Source organism: Aotus nancymaae, unplaced genomic scaffold (assembly GCF_030222135.1).
Source record: "Aotus nancymaae isolate 86718 unplaced genomic scaffold, 86718_ANA_hifiasm-v0.15.2.pri h1tg000016l, whole genome shotgun sequence".
Classification (NCBI taxonomy): domain Eukaryota; kingdom Metazoa; phylum Chordata; class Mammalia; order Primates; family Aotidae; genus Aotus; species Aotus nancymaae.
In genome coordinates, this window is record NW_026988428.1 from 8419981 (window position 1) to 8442284 (window position 22304).

A 22304-nucleotide genomic window follows, 5' to 3' on the forward strand; every position below is an offset into this window, starting at 1 on the left:
CCACCCTTCCTCCTGACTTTTCAGCAGATCAGAGGGATTTTCTGTTTGTTTGTTCAATTTAATGCTTCAATTTTCAGGAAGGAGCCAGATGAAGCTTTTTAGGCATTATCTGCCTGGGAAGTGATGAATTAATTGCAGGCCTCATTTTGTAGCACTCGGTATCAATGGATGGGGTGCTAGCTCAGCCCTTTTGAAAGTATGTAGCGGATGGAGGTGGTTCCAATAATTACGTTAAGACCGTGGATACACACTTGCCTTAGGGATTTGGAGTTTGGCTTAATCAAATCTGGATTTGACATTTCACAGCCCACATCAAGGATTTCTACAAAGGAACAGCAAAGCATTGGCAGTTCCTGTTCTTACTTAGCATCTCCTCCGGAGTAACTGAACAGTCCTTGTACTAATCTTGTTGATGCCTTGGCTGCATTTCTGCCCTGCTGCACGGCACTCAGCTTCTGTAGGCCATCTTTTCTTTCAGTCAGTGAAAAAGTGTTTATCAAATGCCCGTGATGTGTCAGGGCCCTGGGTTAGGATCTGGGGTAGGGTAGATAGGATGGTGAAAAATACTGGATTCTGAGCTCCTGCATTTGTAAAAGGTTACACCTAAGGCTGGACGTGGTTGGCTCATGCCTGTAATCCCAGCTGAGGCCGGTGGATCTCTTGAACACAGGAGTTGGAGACCAGCCTGGGCAACATGGCAAAACCCTATCTGTACAAAAAATACAAAAATTAGCCGGGCATGTGATATGTACCTGTAGTCTCAGCTACTCGGGAGGCTGTAGGGGGATCACTTGAGCTGTGATTATGACACTGCACTCCAGCCTGGGTGACAGAGTGAGACCCTGTCTCAAAATTAAAAAAAAAAAAAAGCTTACACATAGCAGGAGCTACAGAAGGCTAATCTGTGGCTCAAAAGCAATGAACCGTTTTTCAGTTCATTACCTACCATGTACCAGATAGAGGTAACACAAGGAAGAATAATAGATGATGCCTGCCCTTGAGGAGTTTAAAGTTCATTGTGGTGGTTGCCAAACTTTTGCAACCCCAGAGGCCCCAGGGACCTTTAAAATGAGGACAAGGAGCCTGGGAGGTGGAGGTTGCACTGAGCCGAGATTATACCATTGCACTCCAGCCTGGGTGACAAGAGCCAAACTCGGTCTCAAAAAATAATAAAATAAAATAAAATGAGGACAAAGAATTTGCATTTTATAGGCAGGTATTTCTGAAGTCATTGTTCTTTGGATCAACATACTTTGAGAAATACTGATAAAAGTATAAGTAATATAAACAAAAAGTTGCTTAAATGGCCCCTTTCACAGTGGAAGCACAAAGGTGGAGGAGCTCAGTTCTCCGTGGGAGACCATAGGAGGCTTCCAAGATGAAGATCCAGATCAGATCTTTCGAATGATACACAGTTTTAGTAGGTATACAACACCACAGGTAAAGCAGTCAAGGGAAAGAAAGAATTCCAGGCAGAGACGAGAACAGGCATAAGACACCAAGGTGAACAGAGTGTACCTATTTAGGTGCCCTGTGAGTACAGAGCTGAGGCACAGGGCAGACTACTCCATTGAAAAGACAAGCTGGAGGCAGGTCCCCGAGGATCTTGAAAAGCAGAGTAGAATTGTATTCATTTGATGAGAAATCCTTTTGTAGCAGGGGAGTTATGTGATTAAATTTCCATTTTAGACAGATCATTTAGATGGCAATAGGGTATTTGGTAGGAGACAAACAGGACAGGAGGCAGAGAAAAATTAGGAGTTTCTCTATTAGTGTTGTTAATTGTAAAAATAATAGGTTTGTTGTCAAGATAAATATGCAAAGTATTCCTTGGTTGTAAAGGTATCTATGTGTTGAGTTTCTACTGTGTGTTCAGTATTTAGTTGGGGAGAACCACATGTGAATGGATAATTACAAAGTGATCATGACAATGATAGACATCTACACAGGGTATCTGTGTGGATACCCAGCCACAGGAAGAGCTGGAATCACAGAGGAGCCAGGCTGCCAGCACCTTCTCTTGGGAGTTTCACATTGGGACTGTTTCTGCACCTGCTTCTCCCCTTTTTCCTCATTCACTGGCTTCCTCTGTCTTCCATATCTCCCTCATACCTTCTTCCAACTCAAAATTTTCACTCCCTTAGAACTTCACTTTCCCATCATTCCTCAGGGCCATGATTCTGTCTCACAAGATTCTTTTGCTTTAATTCCCACCCTATTGCCTCATTTTGTCAGTATTTTCTGTTTGAAATTTCATGAGAAAGAGTCCAATGGACCCATCCCATCTCTTCATGCCATACTTCCTAATAGGTCACTGGCTAGTCTATGGGTTGCTATCCATGGGAAGGTGACAATCCTTGGCATAATCATCTATGGCTCAGTAGGAGGGGTTCGTAGGGCACATGACTGCTGAGGGCTGCTCATGTTGCAAGGGAAATAAGAATGATATATTCCCTTAGGAGAAAATGTACTTGTCATGCTTGGAAAAAGAGACCAGCATGATCATCTAGGTGACACTTAGCTGTGTAGGGTTAATTTTCTTATAAGAAATATTTAAGTTTTGTGATGTGGCTGATAAGAAAGATAACGCAAATATTTCCAACATGAATAACTAAGTGAATAAAGATGCCATTAATCAGGAAATGATATACAAGAAGAAAAGTTTGTGGTGATCATATGTTCAGTTGAAACATAATGACTTTGAAGTGTCTGCAGGGTCTGCAGCTGGATATAAAGACAACAGTGATTTGCACAATTATCTGACCTCACATCTCTGCCCAGCTCCTCTATCCCTAAAGTCTCCACTAAACCAGGTGAATTCCTTCCTGCATGCTCTGGAAAACCCTATGTGGATATCTATCATTGTAATTATCACTTTGTAATTACTCATTTAGATGTGGTTCTCCCCAAGCAAATACTGAACTCACAGTAGAAGCTCAGTAAATGTTGGTCAGTTATATCCTAGTTGTATACAGAAGCAGACCCAAAACAAATGGTTCAACTATAAGTTTACTCTGGAAATAAAGATGACAGCACAGTAGGAAAGTGGGTAAATGAGCATAGAGGGAAGGCAGTCAACAAAGAGTGGGCCGCTAAAGCTCAGGCTTACTGGGGAACCAACATTAACACACACTCCAGTTATCCCGCTCAGTGGATATTTACATACTGGTTCCATCACTCACTGATTGAGGGCTTCTGGGGTAGGGTGGGAGGACATGAATTCTCAGCACTTTCAGCCTGCTCCATGGAACAGTCAAGCAATTTTGGGGCCAGAGAAAGGACTCAGGTGAAGAAATGCAGGTTCTGGCAATTAGAAGTCCCACAGGCATGCACTAAAGGGGCAAGGACAAGGGGATATGGCCAGGCATCAACACCATCTATATAAGTTGAATGAATGAGAACCCAGTATAGTAGAAAGCAATATACTCTGTACCAATTTTGAATCCATGAAATTCCTCTGAATGTTTCTGCCCTAGATGCAGAAACTGCAAGTTATCAAGTCAAGTAACATAATCAAGAGAGAGGAGGACCTGATTCTTCATAAAATAGGTATTTGGGTATTTATATGCATAAATTTTAAAATAGAGCTTACACTGAGATCCTGACACCATTTTTTAAATTCATTGTCCATTTGGCAGCTCTTTATTTCACCTGCAATCACTTTCTCCTTCCTGTTATAATCATACTTTTTAAAAATACACAAATGGATAAAGTATTTCAAAGATCTTTCCTTGAGAACTATGGAGACCCCAAGAGATGCTATACCAAAGATCAACTTACTGCCAGTGATCAAATTTGCTCATTGATCTTTGAGGAAAACCAGCATTCTTTGTGGAAACGAATTGGTAATCATCCTGGAAACCTAGTCTCAGCTCCTGGAACTGAGAATTTTTTCCTCATTTCTTGGTGGACTCAGTCATTCAGGAAAGGCTGATAAACTCCCTATACTGACAAGCAGAGTCTAGGGTGGAATGAGTCTGAATCAAAAGTAAGCTTAGAATGCATGCGAAGAGGGTGAAGGTCATTACTGGGGTGCAGGGTTCCCCACTGAGGCTAAGCAAAAGAAGAAAACTCAGGTAAAACCAAAGAAAATGTTTATGGCAATTTTCTTTTCTTCTTCTTCTCTTATTTTTTTATTTTTTATTTTTTTTAGAGACAGGCTCTCCCTTTGTCACCTGGGCTGCGGTACAGTGATGTGACAATAGCTCACTGCAGCCTCCAACTCCTGGACTCAAAACATTCTTCTGCTTCAGCCTCCCAAGTAACTGGGACTGCAAGGAGCATGCCACCACACCTGGCTAATTTTTTTTTTTTTTTGGTAGAGATGGGGGTCTCATCGTATTGCCAGATCGGTCTCAAATTCCCGGGCTTAAGCAATCCTCCAGCCTCGGCCTTCCAAAGTGGTGAGATTACAGATGTGAGCCACTATGCCCAGCCAATGGCAATTTTTACATCCAACTTCTGTAATCCCTAGTGTGGGCATGAGAGAACTAATTAAAAGAAAGGATGCTAATCAAACACATATGACATACTGAGGCAAGTGCAGGAGAATATCCGGAATCCATTAAAGCTGCCCCTTCATTTTGGGGATGGCCTTGAACAAGGCCTTTTGCACATTAGTGATTCATTTGTTAGTGGACTTGGAATTTGTTTATACAATGACAGTCACTGGCTGTTTTGAAAAAAATCATCCTTTTTCTAATGGAAAAGCCTATACGTGATGAATTAATGCCAAGTAATTGGTTTTGCGAGCCACAGCTGGAAAGAACGACAAAGATACATAAATGCAGCCTCCTTATTTCTTTAGCAAGGCTTCATCAATTCAGAATGATTGGGAGAAAACAATTACCAGCATAATTTGTGAACATTCAGAATTGGGGAACATTACAAAGCATTCATTTTTCTTTTCAAGTGTAAGAATTCAAACTTGGTCCCTGTGAGAATTAGACCCTTTAGGGCCTGCTTAGATAAATTATTGAGAGTAATTTGTAATTGACGTATCTATTTCTTCCTATGTAAACAGTCTCTCCACATTTTGTAGAATATTATTTTACCCAACTGTAGTATTCTCCCAGCAAAAGTTTAAGGCATCATTCATTTCTCTGGCAAACTCATTGCCCCATGAAGTGAAAGATAAATTTAAAACTCTGCCTAACACCAACTGTTACAGATTGACAATCTGCCTTACTACCTAAAATTAAGAGAAGCGTATTTTGTCAACTAAAATTCCTAAAAGACAGAGTAAGTGAGGATTTTCTGTGTTCATGATTACCTCTTTCCACGGGTCATTATCTGTGTCAACAAGATTTTAGGTCAGCTTTGAATTCAGGTTTCAAAAGCCTTCAGTTCTGCAAACTTCCAAAAGTCATGAAAAATTCCCATTAGCCCATTGGCAGCGTTCCTTGTAAACAGCAACTTCCATTCCGTCCCATAACACAGAGCTAAGAAAACAGAGGAAGCTGCCTGTGGCAACTACATACCCTGAGTTTTTGCCACACACACATGGTCTCATGAAAAACAAGCAAAAATGGGGCTATCGGGAGAGGCAGACACGGAGACGTCTACTCGTTTTCAGTGCTTCTTTGACCCAGTCCTGATTTTTTTTTTTAGGCTAGTACTGATTTTCAAGCATTGGAAGGAATTGGTGAGGGTTTTTGCTAATTAGCAGGGAGGCCAATCATCCCGCTCTTGGCTGCACCACAAGGAGGTGGTTGCTTGTGGTTTGGGATATTCTTTTCCTCTCCCCTTACAGCCTCTGCGATGGTAGGTCTTGTCCCTAAGCAGCTGGAATGAAGGCAGAATGTATATCCAATCATTTGGAAGCAGCATGCATTCAGGTTCTCCTAAATTATCTCTAAAAAACATCAAGGTAGGCCCCATTCCCGTGATGTGTATCAGTTTGGGTGAATAAATGCATGCCATTCAGGATTTCATAAATTTTGATCATAGTGCTTCCTTTGTCAAACCTAAAAGTTTTAATCATTCTTTTCTGGTCTTGCAGGACTACCTCTTCATCCACTTCATCTATTTAGTGATCCTTTCCTGTACTTTTCAGCTCTATTCTCTGTGGAGAGTTCAAGTGACAGGGAAATGGAATATAATGGGTAACTTCAAGATCCTAGGAATATCCAAGTCCAGAGCTTGTTTCCTCATCATTAAAATCAGAAGAATAACAGCATGCTCTTTACTGAATTGTTGTAAGGATTAAATTAGCATGTGTAGCTATTAGAAGAGAACCTAGTCTGCACAAGCATAAGCGTGATAATCTGAAAATCCAAACGTAACTAGACAGCTGAGTTTTTTCTTCTTTACACAAATGTTTGGCAAACTCTAATCTATGCATTTCATAGAAATGTGATTCTAGAATTTTTCTGAATCTAGGTGCAGTTGATCCCATCTTCCATGATGAGATGTGTAGTAATTTCACCTTCTAGCTTTAAAGTAGTAGCTGCTCTAACATGTTGACTTTGGACATCAAATGTAAAGGACCACACTATTAGTCTTACCGAAAACCACATTCATTGTTTATTCAAGCCTGCTCTAATCCAGGCCCTTCATTAAGCAGTGAGATTTCAAGAACAAACCAAAGTCTTCACCATTAGAACCTTACAGTCCTGTTAATAGATATATACTATTTATTGTTGTGTAATAAAGTACCCTAAAACTTAGCTATTCAAAACAACAAACATTTATATTACACAGTTTCTGGGGGTCAAGAATCCAGGAGAAGTTAACTAGGTAATTCTAATTCAGTATTTCTCACAAAGTGGTACTCAGAATATCTACTGGAGCTACAGAATCAACGAGGCTGGAGAATTTTTTTTCCAAGCTTCCTTACCTGATAATTGGTAGGCCTCAATTTCTGGCTGGCTGTTGGAGGCAGGTCCCCATTCCTCACCATGTGGGCATCTCCATAGACTGAGTGACCTCAAAACATGACAGCTGGCTTCCCCTAGAGAGCGTAATCCAAGAGAGAGAATGAACAAGAAAGCACCCGAGATGGAAACTGCAGTCTTTTATAACTCAGTCATCCCATCGTTTCTACCATATGTCATTGGTCACACAGATCCTGGTAGCATCTAGGACTGGACCCACAAGGGTATGAATACCAGCAGATAGGGACCACTGAAGACTGACTACCACACAATGAATAAGAGTCATAGTTTATTGTGAGTGGTTGGTCAGAGGAAACAGATGGGCAGAAACTCACATGTTTTTTATTCCGAGATGCAGCCTCCCATCATCAAGAGCCTCCTCTAGTGCCCTTGATGCTCTCCACCTGGTTCTCTATATCTTGCCAGAAGGTCAGGAGCAAAGGAAAAGCCCAAGTATAGGGAATTTCACCATAGTTTCAAGGAGTTAGACTTAAGATTGTAAGCCCCATATTCCATTGGCCAGAAATCACCTAATTGCAGCAGAAGCTGAGCAATAGGGTCTGTATGTGTCCCCTGATTAAAAAGGAATGAAATTTGGTGAATGCACAACACTCTCCCAGACCCTGTAGCTGAAAAGAGACTGTACATTTAAATTGTTTAATCTTTTTTTTAAAAAGGATTCTGTTCAGTTTTAATACAACAAAAATATGATTGCTTGCCATTCTGCAACAAAGCAACTGATTGATTGCATATTTTCACCTTTTCAATGTATTGTAAATACAGCCCCTGTTAGGGGCCAGTAAGCAGGTGGTGGGGAGTAGTTCCTGAACCATTAAGTTTGCTGCTTTTTCAGGAATACTATTAAGATGCTGGCAGAAACAAGTCTTGCCTTGTTTCCCAAGTGGGGAAAAAAGAAAGTCTTTGTTCCCAAGCAAATGAAAATACAAATCACAAGACTAAAATTATGAATGCAAAACAATATATTAAAATGTGGCTTGTGTGTAGCATTTGCATGCATTTTAATATGCATCTGTCATTCCCTTTGCTAAATTCAGGAGGCTCTGAAAATATTAAACAATGGAGTACAATTAATGATTACAGGAATTGTTTTGGAATATATTTTAACCTATTTATGCTCCTATTGCCAAACCTCTTGCTCTTTAAGGGCTCTGAGATGTCCAATGAGATCATTTTATTGGTCAGATCTCATATCACTGTAGCCTAAAAACAATTCACAAAAATATTTTTTATAAACTGACGTGATAACACTCAAATGATTGTAACATGATTGAAGCCATTCCCAGGATAGAAAAATCAAATCCAAATTTGGAAGCTGGAAAAGGCTTTAGAGATCCTTTGGATTGGATATTCTCATCCCTCCTACTCATTCCGAAGTCTGGCTATATTTATTTCCAAAGAACCCATAAGAAATTTAAGACCTTTTTTTTTCCCCAAAAACCTAATTTGCTGAGCCTTCTGCTCCAGTTATCTTTGCAGCTGAAGTTTTCAGAATTGGTTTTGCCCTTTTCTGAGTTTGTTTTCGTTGCTTTCTATTTGAGCAAACCCCTAAAAGGGAAATCACTTTTAGGGCAGTAGCAAAAATTAGCAAAATGAACAAAATTTCAACCACACTCAGAATTCTTGCTCTCTGCCCATCAATGCTTCTGGACCAGAGGAGAATCTATTTCATGAGAACCCAGCTCTAAGCCATAAACTTGAAATACATCAAGCTCTTTGTTGTTAATTGGCGCTTACCTCACCTGAAGGCCTTTGCCAAGAAGAGCAGAGGGGTTTAATAGGGAAGGAAGAAAGGAAAAAGCCTCAAGTCCTGGAAAACACTCCAAGCCACATGTGATTTTAGCTGGGGGGCTCTCCACTCCCCAGCATGCTGGTGCAACAAAGTGGCTTATGTGCTCTCTCAGCCCTCGGCTGTTTGTTTGGGGGGCAATGCGCAGACTGGGGCCTGAGTGATAACTGCTTCGTGTAATTATGAAGACAGCTTGAAAACTATGCTCCTCTTTGTTTCAGCCTCCAGATGACGGCTGTCTGACTGCTGTTTGTGCCAGTTTTATTTCAAAGCGCTTTTCTTTCCATATTTCAAAGGTCAGTGTGTTTACTGTGGCCAAAAAGAGCCTGTGTGTAAGAGAAAGAAATCCATGTGGCTGAGTAGCAGGAGAACCAGAAGAGGAGTCAGGGAACTGGATTCGAATCCTAGCTCAGCTTCTAGGTAAGTCAGAGAACTAAATGAGTTGATCTCTTCTTCTCCATTAGCATTGAAAGGGAAGGAAGGAAATATTACTAATGGCCTTATTTTAGATTAAAAAAAAAATCTTACAAGTGTGGTTCTCCAAGAAGACATGCAGGTATTTCCAGTAAAGAAACACTATCAAACACTCAGCTGAGAAAATGTCCACTTCATCTCCTTGAAATGGAAATATGTCCTCCGTCAGAGAAAGCAGGCTGGATATTTTGGCCACCCTTGGAAATCTTGAGATTGTTTTCAGTTGAGGAATTTTAGCACTGGGAACTAACAGCAAACCCCAAACCCTTTCTCAGGACTCAGTTGGCTGTCTGACACCATTACTTAGAAAAACAAAGGCTGGGCAGATGGAGTTACCACCCCATATATAAAACATTAGCGTTTCTATTATGAATATTTGAAAACAGCAGCAGATTCCGATGTTGTAAACTCCATACCTATTTCTCTTTTTTATATTCTAAATTTTTAAAATGCATTGGGGTCATCTGATCTCATATCAGTTGGAGACTGTTTTTTTTCCTTTAACTTTTTTTTCTCTGTCTCGAGACAGTCTGGCTCTGTCACCCAGGCTGGAGTGCAGTGGCGCCATCGTGGCTCACTGCTACCTCCACCTCCTGGGCTCAAGCCATCCTCCCACTTCAGCCTCCCAAGCCACCACACCCAGCTGATTTTTGTATTAATATTTTTTGTTGAGACACGGTTTCACCATGTTGCCCAGGCTGTCTACAACTCCTGAGCTCAAGCAATCTGCCCACGGCAGCCTCCCAAAGCGCTGGGACTACAGGTGTGAGCCCCCGTGCCTGGCCTATACCTATTTCAGATGCTCTTTGTGATTCGTTTTCTCCTCGTATGTGTTTTTCCCATCTGTCTTGCTCAATTTCTATAGAGTGAGCTCCTGGGAAAAGGAGGTAAATAAGCTGCTGAAGTGCTAGAGAGCCTGCATTCTGGAGCTACATTTTCCTAGGTTCAAATCTTAACATTGCCACTTAGCTATGTGACCTTGGATAATTTGCTTAACTTCTCTGTGTCTCATAGTTTTCTTGTCTACTAATAGGAGTACTCACTTGATGGTGTTGTGAGGATTAAATGGATTAACACGTGTGAGATATGTAGAACAGTGTCTGGGACTTCATAAACATTCAAATGTTAAGCTAATTATGAAAAACACTCCTTTCTGAAATGAATTCTGCAGTGGGAAAATTCTTCTCTTTTGTGCTACCATTTCTCTTCTTGAATCAATCCACCTACATCTGTAGAAATAAAAAAGTAAATTTGCAAATGCCAAGGGAACAGTGCCTGTGTTGTAAAAGGGAGGAGAAAGTAAAACAGAAAAAAAGAACAAAGGAAGTATCTAAAACATAATTCTCCAATTACTATGAATTTTCAGCCTCCTACGAAATAAACATACTTTCTGCTGTGAGTTTGCACAAGACAAACAGAATTCTCACTCCTTGACCAGAAAAAAAAGCATGACCATCCTCGGCTGTGACGCCAGAAGGAATTCAGGAAAGCACAGGAAGGGGAACTAAAGCATACGGAAGACCTTGTCTACATCCTGCATTTTCATTGCATTGAGTCCATGAGTTGAATATTACTTCGATTTCATAATCAAAGAAAAAATGGTTCAGAGTGGTGAAATGGCTTTTCAAGTTCGAGCCAGTCAGTGGCATGGCTGGATTTAAGCCACTTCTATACGATGCCAAGGCCTCTCATTTTGCCTCCTTCTTACATCCCCTCCTTAGGAGGACTCTGGCTAAAATAGAGTTCTGAGAGGCACCCAAGAGTGTAGGCTGAACCTAGACTCAAGGCAATCCATTACTACACCTGCAGTATTATAAGCTAGAGGCTTTTGTATTTGTTCTAAGTCATTTCTATGCCTGTTCAAATGAAGTAGACTCATAGGGGTCTTTGTTGTGAATCATGTAATGTTAGGCATCAAGGTAAGGGGGACCTTCAGAAGGTCATTTCCATTGACTGCTAAAGTCAGAATAGTTAAGTCATTGCCACTTTAAAGATGCCTTCTAGCTCTCATTTTAAAAATTCTATATTATACAAAACAACTTATGAAAAAGATACTGTCTCACTTTCTTATTGTTGCTATATAAATTGGTTCCGACTTAGTGGCTTAAAACAACACAGATTTACTATGTAAAATTTATAGTTCTGGAGATCAGAAATCCAAATGGGTCTCACCCGACTAAAACCAAGGTGTCATCAGGGCTGCATTCTTCCTGTGGGATTTAGGGGAGAATCTATTTTCTTGACTTCTCTAGCATCTAGAGGCTGCCTGCATTGCTGGGCTCATGGCCTCTTTCCATCTTCAGAGCCAGCAATGGCCAGTCAAGGTTTTCTCACATTATTCCACTCTGACATTGACTCTCCTGCTTCCTTCTTCTACATTTAAGGAACCCTTGTGTTTCCACCCAGAAAATCCAGATTAATCTTATTTTAAGGTCAGCTGATTAGCATGCTTAATTCCACTTCAATTCTCCTTTGGTGTGTAACATAATATATCCACAGATTCTGGATATGGACATCCTTGAGGAGCCATTATCCTGCCCACCACAGGTATCTACATGATGTTGTCAACAGGACGCATCCTTAGTATTTGAGCTCTGCCACATTCTAGTGGCTTAACATTGACAAGTTACTTAACCTCTCTGTGCCTCAGTTTCCTCACATGGGGATAATAGCAGTACTTATGGTGTTGTTATGAAGATTAAATGAATGAATACTTTTAGGACACTGCTGGACACTGCAGTCCTAGCTCTTATTATTATCTTTGTGATTATTGTTTTGAAGATGATGTGTACAACCAGGACATAATTTATGCAACTAGTTGATACATTTATCTCAAGATATATTGTTTTGCTATATACCACAGGCAGTTGCCATCTGTGACTTCTTGTCTCCTTTTTCCCTCTATTGGCCAGCAATCTGAAGGCCACTCCCTCTGATAACTTCTGCCGTCCATTCAGCCTCTGGGGTGGCCCAGAGAGGACAACAGTCTAGAAGCATGCAAACATGCATCAGAGATGTTATGCTAACAGAAACAACAGGAGCAAGGATATAGGCGTTGTCTTTTGATTCATTTGGGAGTTTGAGTCTAAAGAAATGTTGAGGTCAGTATCAGACTAACTTAATGTTAATTCTTTTGTTCAAAGCTTCAACACAGAAACACTAACATTGTCTCCTATCTACTACAGGCAGGGTAAGCTTTAAATTGTCACCAAATTGGCCGGGGTTCAAATCCAGACTCCAGCTGTTGGTAGATTTGTGTCCTGGTGTAGATTAAGATGAGCAGGCCCTTAAGGATAAAAGAACATAAAATTCCCATAGAGAGGGTTGTTTTTGTTTTGTTTTGTTTTGAGATGGAGTCTCACTCTGTCTGCCTGGCTGGAGTGCAGTAGTGTGATCTCAGCTCACCACAGCCTCCGCCTCCCAGGTTCAAGCGATTCTCCTGCCCCAGCCTCCTAAGCAGCTGGGATTACAAGTGCATGCCACCATGCTGAGCTAATTTTTGTATTTTTAGTAGAGATGGGGTTTCTCCATGTTGGCCAGGCTGGTCTCAAACTCCTGACCTTAAGTTATCCACCTTCCTCAGCCTCCCAAAGTGCTGGGATTACAGGCATGAGCTACCATGCCCGACCGAGAGTATTTTTATATGAAGAAGTCCTCTTCTGTCAATGCGAGGGGAGCTAACTCAGGTGAATTAAGAGTCAGTGCCACCTCTAGTCTTACCATTCTTCTCTTTAGGGCAAAGCCCATAGCAGGATACATTACAGGTTTGCTTGTTTTTTTTTTTTTTAATTCAGCAGATGGATTGAAAATGCTCCTTGTGAAGTTTTGGGGCTCACCTCATTGTGACCTGGGTAAGCTGCAGGTTTGATAGACTACCAAAGTTTGGCCAAACTCTAAGTAAACCAGAACAGAGCCCAAATTCCAAGTAAGCTGCAGGGATGCTGCTGTCCCATCTTTATCCTCCCATGGTCTGATGGAAGTCTCTCTTACAGATTCAGTCTGAGTGTATTTTCTTCATCTTTAGTTGAAAAAACTTCTTCATGGAGATAAAGAGAACTTGGGCACATGAATTACATCTTGGTCATGACCTCGACACCTCCCCCACTTCCCTCTTCACTGCCTTGAAGCAAAGGTGGCCCATGTGGATAAGAACCTCATGAAGAAGCCCTAGTTATTTTCCACATATCTAATTATTTCACTGAATCCAACCAGGTTTTCTAAACCTGTTTGTGTATATTTAGACATACGGTGTGAGTAATTTGTGAGCATTTACTGAGAAGTCTTATCCAAATTCCTCTTAAGAAATATGCCAGGACCTCATTCTCAATTCTGTTACTGAAACTGTGATTTTTCCCATTTTAGAGTTGAGATGCTAAAGCTAAATAGGAATATAGATTTCACTTTCAATAAAATCACCGGCTGGTAAAACTCAAATTAAAACAGAGCATTGGAAATCAAGCAACCTTTTTCTATTAGAACAAGAGCAGTTTCATTTTCTAAATCAAAAGTTTTGGATTCTAAAATCCTATTTGTAGAGAATACTGGGCATTATTAAAAATGCAGATAGTTGTGAACTGGCATGTTTTCCTGTGGTTGCCAGGATGCTGTAAGGGCAGGTACATGTAATACATTAACATTTTAACTGAAGAATAAAGAACAAGGAGAAGACATGAAATGCTCCAAAGCATTAGGAAAGATAATGCCTCCTCTTGAGACTCAGAAGTGACTTCACTGTTAGAAAAAAAGCTGTTTGTATAATGCATCCCTGTTCAAAAGCTGTTTGCATAATGCATCCCTGTTTGAAGTAACCTTCCCTACCTATATTTCTCTTTTGTCTGGATTTTTCCACCTTCAAATAACAATAACAAAAGCATAATAATGATAACATTTAAAACTTTGTTTGGCTTGGTACCCCCTTTAATTCCTCTAAAAGGAAGAGATTCTTAACCTGGGCTCTGTACAAAACTTTATATGTATGTTTCTACTGGCAATTTTCTGAGAATGAGGTCCATAGCTTTCATAAACATACAAATTTATAACCTCTAGTAGAAATTAAGCCAACAAAAAAAATGTGGAATATATGGCATCCTCATAGTTCATCTTTTTTTAACTATCATTTTGTATCAGCTGGGCTTTTGATCAAAGCTAATAAGTAGTCAACTCAAAGGTTAAATTGACCCTTGAATTGTAATGGTCAATTATGCAATTGTAATTTAATGTAACTGTAATTGTCATGGTGCTGCCCATTACTTTGTAAAGCGATAGAATCATTCAGATATCCTGCTATCCACTTCAATTCAAACCCATTTTCCTCCTTAAAACAATTTGCTGTCCACCATTTCAAAGATTTCTGTCATGACTTTGCCATTCTCTTAGGCAATCTCCCTCCCTAGTTTGTTGTAGGTCTTTCTTGACCTTTCTCTCTCCTCTCTAGTCAGCTGGCACTCTTCTCAGGGTTAACTTCAGAAGTCTTTTACATACAGTTTTTTCTTTTAGTTGTTAAAACAAAAACAAAAACTGCACTGATGTTTTACTAAATCACCACTGGGATCACATGAAGACCTTTTTGTTGTGAAGCTTAGACCCTAGACCCAGACAGTTGTAACTGCTTTGGGATAAAGCCTGAACATTGATATTAAAAAACAAACAAACAAAAAACTCCTGAAGGTGTAGGCAGTGCTGAGGGTCACTTGCCTACCCTATCTTATTTGACCATGTTTTTGCTATGAAAATCTCTAGCTGATGATCTTGTATCCAATCTTCTTACTCTCCACTTTATTCCATATGACTTTCCCCTTCCTTAGATTAAGCTCAGCATCTTAATTTCCCCATAATTTCCATTGGTTAAGAAACTCCATTGCCTTCAATTGTAGTGGCCTTTAACTCTGTGGGGCTTTAAGAGTTCCACAGAATCCACTGGAACCATTGACTGGAGGAGGATGAGGATATAGTCCACTCAATCATCTCTTCCCTAGTTTTACAACTAGGGCCCTCAAAAATAAAGTGAAATGACTTTCTTGAAGACTGATAGTAAAGTTGGATTAGAACTCAAATGCCCCTACCCTTGGCCTCTTTTTCTAATTCAGAACACTACCTATCCCAGAGCTACACTAATGGATAAAGGTTGGTGCTAGGCCTTTGCCATTATTTCCTATTTGCCAGCTCTATCCTGCAGTCTTGGCTTTCTTGCTTGGAACATCTTCAGCAGGTGTATCTGTGTCTTCAGCAAAATGAGATGTTACTGAAAGATCTGGCTGGTCCAATTTGTCATGACTTGTTGACAGTGGCCCTGGGAACTGTGGAACCTGTAGCACGAGGGCCTTGATGCCACACCTGTCAACCTAATAATGTTGTGTTTAAGAACAGCGTGTTCCACTTTAGCCCCAAGTTCTGTCTATAATTCTTTATATTAAACAGTTAACTCTAGGACAAGCTCTATGGGTTGTCCAAATAACAGCTTATCTGTGATTTAGGGAGAACCGAATGTTCGACCTGCCCCAAAATATCATACTTACTCACCCTGCGTGTTACCTGGCATATTCAGGTTTGGTAGCTCCTCCTGGTAATATGGTAATCTTTATTTTATAAAATGCACATGTACTATCTCAAAAGCATAACATTAACTTATCAGTATTCATGAATACCTTAAAACAGATTTGATTATTTTTTCTCATCTGGTTCAGAACAAAAGTCCTAAGGGAACAGAACTGGCATGGGTAAAAGTTGATTGATAAGGGTAGGTATGAAGGGGGAGAACAGAAAATAATTTTGAGATTGGGTGCGGTGTTACAGGAGGAACTTGGAAACTCAAAGGAGACAGGAAAATGGAGAGAGGATGCCAGAGAATAGTGCTGCCTGATTCCCAGTTTTGCTAAATTCAGCACTTTCCCCAGTTTTCCTTGGTTAGCTCCCTTTATTTATTGATTTTGCCCTTGCTTTAGCAGAAGTGCAGAAATTTGGGAAAGAATAATAGCATCACTATAATGAACATTTATTGAGTATTTACTCTGTGCTAGACGTTGTTCAAAGCATCTGACATGTATCAACTTACTGTATTCATCTCCTCGACATGTGGAGATAGATGCTATTATTATATCCATTCCACAGATCTTGAAACTGTGGCCCAGATGTTTGAAGAATTTCCCTAAGACATCCACCATGTAAATCAGGGAATCAGGATTCCAACCCAACCAGTCTAGTTCCAAAGCCTGTATTATTTTACTTTGTTTTATTTGTTTATTTTGTATTTTTGTAGAGACGGGGGTCTCACTCTATTCTCCAGGCTTGTCTTGAATTTCTGGGCTCAAAAAATCCTTCTGCTTCAACCTTTCAAAGTGCTGGGATTAAAGCCTGCATTCTTCCAGGCCGGAAGTGGTAATTCATGCCTGTAATCCCAGTGCTTTGGGAGGGCGAGGCAGGTGGATCACTTAAGCTTAGAAGTTTGAGACCAGCCTGGGCAAGATGGCGGAAATCCCCTCTTTACATAAAATACTAAAATTAGCCAGGAGTGGTGGCACTCACCTGTAGTACCAACTACTGGGGAGGCTGAAGTGGGAGGATTGCTTGAGCCTGGGATGCTGAGGTTGCAGTGAGCCGTGATTATGTTCCTCAAGCCTGGGTGACAGTAAGACCCTATCTCAAAAATAAATAAATAAATAAATAAGAAATAAAAAAAGAAAGGAGGGAGGGGGAAGGCAGGAAGGCAGGCAGGAAGGATCAGACAAGTATTCTTAACCTGTCTGATCAGGGTCTCTCAGACTCACAGCATTTGTCAGTGGTAGGGAGATTCTTCAAATCCAGAGAGTCTGATTCTAGATCATCCCTCTATATGTCTCCTGAGCTGAAATGGATTTTTCAAGTATATCAGACTTTTACATTCATGGAGACTTAAGTGGTCCAGAAAAAGTTGCTTGGTTTAGGATCTTCTTGAAGTTGTAGCAGTCTGGCGTCTCAGTAACAGTGCTCTATTGGTTTAATATAAAATGCCAATCTGACAAAGGAAGTTGAGTGTAAACCTCACAAAGTGTTTGGCAAAATCCCTGCCCAGCTGTTAGTGTCCCAAACTGAAATGGAGAATTCAAACAAAATTACTTCTTATCTCTGTAAAGGTCAGCTGAAATAAAAATGCTTTAATATTTTTCCTTTCTCTATATGACCAAAACATTGCCAGTGTCCAGGGAACATAAAAAATAAAACAAAAGTCTTGGATATAGGAAATCACTGCACTTCTTTACATGCATGTTTTAGGCTTTCTGAAGGGTTTTTGGATATCAAATGAATCTGCCCAGCTTCCAGGAATTAAGCAGATGGCATGTACCATATTAATACAAAAATGTGGTTATAATTTGAAGACAGACCTGCTCAAATCTTCTCTTTTCCCATGTCACCCAAAGATGGAACTAATTCTAGTAAGAGGGTCCATTTTAGAATCTTGGAGCAGGAGAGAATAAAATGCCTTTTTAGGCCAGTGTTACTGGATGAAGATCAACTTTCTTTTTTTTTGAAACAGAGTCTCGCTCTGTCACCCAAGCTGTAGTACAGCGGGGTGATCTCAGCTTACTGCAACCTTCAACCTCTACCTCCTGTGTTCAAGCAATTCTGCCTCAGCCTCCCAAATAGCTGGGATTACAGGAACCCAACACCATGACTGGATGATTTCTGAATTTTTAGTGGAGATGAGGTCTCACCATGTTAGCCAGGCTGGTCTCGAACTCCTGATCCTCCATGATCCTCCTGCCTTGGCCTCCCAAAGTGCTGGGATTACAGGCATGAGCCACCACATCTGGCCTGAAGCTCAGCTTTCTGATGACTCTAGGAGCTGAGAGGATGGAGATGGAATTGCTGAAGAAAGGGGGATGGGATCAAAAGCAAGTTTACAAAATGTGTAAGCTATGGGGGTAGGGGAGGCATTAGAAATCCTTTCTTCTTTTCATCCAGTAATTAGCTACTCTCATACCCAAGTTAAAGTATTTCTCCCTAACATTCAGTAAATAAATGTGAAATAAGCAAAATCCAACAAACAAAAAGATACTTTTGGTTTGTCAGAAAAGGTTCTTTTCTGTTATTCTCGAGTTTTCAGAATGGAAACGCCTCATCCACTCTTAATAGATTTGACCTACCTTTGCTTGAGAACATCTTTCATTTCCATGGAAGCTTTAAAGAAACAGTAATACATCGCAGCAAGGATTCCCAATCTTTTTGTCAAAGAGAAGCTGCTTTTCATTTTCCTTAAAGCTTTAAGGTCAAGGGATGGGGGTGGGGAGTTCCCAGCAGATTGTTCCATTCCTCCCGGGGGAACTTATCAACCCCAGGCCACTGACGTGAGCACTAACAGATCAGGCTTCAAGATCTACCCACATCCACTGGTTAAGAGCTCCCATACAAGAATTCTTCCCTTCAATGAGAAATGGAAAAACTCATTAAAAAAAAAAAAAAAAAAAGCAGTTGCTTACTGTTTCACTTTCCCAGATGTTCCAAGCACCATTTAACCTCATTTGCCATCAGAATCAGCCAAAACAGTGAAAGTGACATAGTTTAGCCTCTCAAAATTCTTTCTTCTTAGCTCAATACCATCCATGTCTATTCCCTGGACCAAGTTTCTTGTGAATGCCCTTGTTGCTCTAGGCAGAGTTTCCAGGCTTGCCTTCCCCATTGAATGGGATGTTCAGCCAGGTTTCCACCCCTTGGAGGGCCTCCTTCCTGCTAAGGTAAGAATTTCTCTGGAAATAAAGCACTAACTATAGGTGCTCACAATCTCTCTAACCACTTATTTGTAAACCAACTCATAATTCTTGAGTTTTCAGAGTACAAACTGTGCTTCCCCTCTGGGTTGGAGGACATGTAGTGTAGAAATGAAAAAAATTATTTGATCTATCCAGGTGGCCATGCTAGGATGGCTCCCTAGGACTGTTCTAGGCAGGACCCTATAGGCCACAGAACTCAACCCCATAAAGTTGTAGATTTAATAGTTGGAAGAAATTTCAATGATTCATTGATCCAGTTCAGATATCTTAGGTAGAATGACTCCATTTTACAAAGTGGAGACCCTGAAAGGCCAAAGGCATATCCAAGGTTATCTGGTCACCGTGTGGAGCTAGAAAAGGCAGGAGACCTAAGGTCCTTATCTACTGACTCCTACTTCATTATGCTCCTTTGCAAATTCTTAAAGGACTGTAGGATGCCAATACCTAATGACTTTCTTATGCCAATGAGGTATTTGCAAGGGAGAAAGAATGGAATACTTCATAACACAACATAGGAGGTTCTGTGATATCAATTCTTTCTGAGGTCTAACTTAATCTGACCCAAACCCAGCTGGCTGTGGTGGCTTATGCCGGTAATACCAGCACTTTGGGAGGCTGAAGCAGGAGGATTGCTTGAGCCCAGAAGTTCGTGACCAGCCTGGACAATATGGTGAAACTCCATCTCTAAAATAAATGAAAGATAAATTAAAAATCTGACCCGGGTCAGGCAGGGTGGCTCATGCCTGGAATCTTAGCACTTTGGGAGGCTAAGGTGGGCAGATCACGAGGTCAAGAGATCGAGACCATCCTTGCTAACACGGTGAAACCCCATCTTTACTAAAAATATAAAAAGTTTGCCAGGTGTGGCGGCAGGCACCTGTAATCCCAGCTACCTGGGAGGCTGAGGCAGGAGAATCGCTTGAACCTGGGAGGCGGAGGTTACAGTGAGCCAGATGGTGCCACTACGCTCTAGCCTGGGTGACAAAGCAAGACTCCATCTCAAAAAAAAAAAAAATTCTGATCCAAACTTGTACAAAGGAATGCCCTGTAACATATTCAGTATCTATGGATTAATGGACTATTTTAATTAATTTTTTAAAGGCAGGGTCTCCATCTCCCTCTGTTGCCCATGCTGAAGTGCAGTGGCACAATCATAGCTCACTGCAGCCTCCACTCTTGGGCTCAAGTGCCTCTGGAGTAGCTAAGACTACAGGCATGCACTACCATGCTCAGCTAATTTTTTAATTTTTTTGTAGAGATGGGGTCTTACTATATTTTTCAGGCTGGTCTTGAACTCCTGGGCTCAAGTGATCCTCCTCCTGCCTTGGCATCCCAAAGTGTTGGGATTATGGGCATGAGCCATGGTGCCCCTGAGGATTAATAATTTAGATGCCTGTCTTCATAACATAGTATATAGTTCCTTACCCATTTGGGGGAACTTTATTACAAACATGTCCTCTGCTAAAGTCTCTTGTTTTTCTCATTTCTTGCCACTTCAACTCAGTTTTTTGATATTGTTTGGCTCTTTCCTTCATTGCTTAATGATTCCTCAAAACAGCAGATAGTTGGAGCTGGGAGTGGGGGCGAGTGTCAATAATTTGAGCTACTTGGAGGCAGAGGCAGAAGAATCACTTAAGTCCAGGAATTTGAGACCAGCCTGGGCAACATAGAGAGACCAATCTCAAAAAATGAAAAAACAAAAAAGTCATATAGGCATATAGGTAACAGTATTCCTGGATCAACCAGATCTCCAAGCCTGCCCTGTTTTGTGTTGCTTGTCGATAGACACACACCCAATCTATATCAGATATTGAGGAGTGGTGAAGGGGTTGGTTACAATTGTCATGGTTGTGGTTATGGTTATTATAATTACAAGCTCCACAGCTATATACAATTTATACAAACTGTTTTTACCATAACTATAATAAAGATAGACAGAATTTAAGAAGAGTGAGAGGGAAAAAAAAAAACAGGTAGTAGGGGTTATTTGTGGAGTTCCCATTTAGTGTGTGTCTATGCAATAACCAAGTACTATCTGGAGCTTTAAATACACAGTGGAAATACAGATTCTGCACTTGACGCATGAATTTTGAATTACTGCAGGCAGAGATACCAAGAATGTTCTGCAGCTGAATAAAAATACCCATTCCCACACAGACAAATGTGGGAAAGGGAACCATATGGAACCTGCAAGAGGATGGCCATATTTTAGGGAACTAACTGAAAGCAAGGAAAGGATAGAAATAGGATCAGGACATAGACATTTTTCTTAACCTCAGTAGCTAACGTTTCCCCCAGTTGCTTTGTGGAAAGGAGTAGAAGTCCATTTTAGATAAATATTATTATCTAATGTTATAAATTTATATTATCCAACATTATTGTAAATTTGGATATAGAGAGTTATTTAGACTGTATTCAATTATCTATTGCCATGTAACAGATTTTTTCAAGATTTAATGACTTAAAACAGCAAACTATTATTTCACAGTTGAGTCAGAAATCCAGGAGTAACTTAGCTGGGTGGTCGTGGCTCAGGGTGTCCCATGAGGTTATAGACAAGCTGTCAGCTGAGGATACATCATCTGGTTTGGATGGGCTTGGAGGTTCTGACTCCAGAAAGTGCACAAGGCAGTCAGCACGAGTCCTCAGTTGTTCAGTGGTGTTGTCCAAAAGTCTCAGTTCCTTGACATGTGGGCATCTCCACAGAACTGCCTGGGTGACCTCAAGACATGGTAGCTGGTTTCTCTCAGAGTGAGTGGTCTGAGAGAAAAGGAGAGGGGTAAAGTTAGCATGAAAGCTTAAGCTTCAATCTTTTTTTTGGAGAGGGGGCAATTTTTTCTTGTGGTAAATATATATATATATAAATTTACATTTGAACCTGTTGTAAGTGGACAATTCAGTGGCATTGAGTACATTCACATTGTTGTGCAACTATCACCACTCCCTAGTTCCAGTTCCTTTTCATCTCAAATAAAATTTCTATACCCATTAAACAGCAGTAACTCTCCATGCACCAAATCCCCAGCTCCTGGTATCTTCTACTCCACTTTCTGTCTCTATGAATTTGCTTACTCTAGGTACCTTTTATAAGTAGAATCATACAAGATTTGTCCCTTCATGTCTGGTTTATGTTACTTAGCATGTTTTCAAGACTCATTCTTGTTGGTCAGGTATGGTGGCTCATGCCTATAACCCCAACACTTTGGGAAGCGGAGGCAGGAGGATCACTTGAGCCCAAGAGTTCAAGAACAGTTTGGACAATATAGTAAGACTCCATCTCTACCAAAAAAAAAAATTTTTTTTAAAGATTCATTTCTGTTGTTGTGTGTATCAGAATTTCATACCTTTTTAAGGCTGAATAATATTCCCTTGCATGTATATACCACATTTTCTTTACCCACAGTT

General features: G+C 40.6%; 1 long non-coding RNA gene across 3 annotated transcripts in view; it reads right to left on the reverse strand.

The window, feature by feature from the left end:
- LOC105728778 (uncharacterized) overlaps window positions 1-22304 on the reverse strand; it is a 125453-nt gene that overhangs the window by 71935 nt on the left and 31214 nt on the right. Inside the window, exons 3-7 of one of the 3 annotated variants that reach the window (XR_010342946.1) lie at window positions 17844-21659; window positions 16920-17120; window positions 16678-16788; window positions 10200-10385; window positions 6839-6952 (exon numbers count right to left, since the gene is read on the reverse strand). This is a non-coding gene — a long non-coding RNA (uncharacterized LOC105728778). The remainder of the gene's footprint in view (window positions 1-6838; window positions 6953-10199; window positions 10386-16677; window positions 16789-16919; window positions 17121-17843; window positions 21660-22304) is intronic. The other 2 variants (XR_010342947.1, XR_002479391.2) reach the window with 2 other exon arrangements.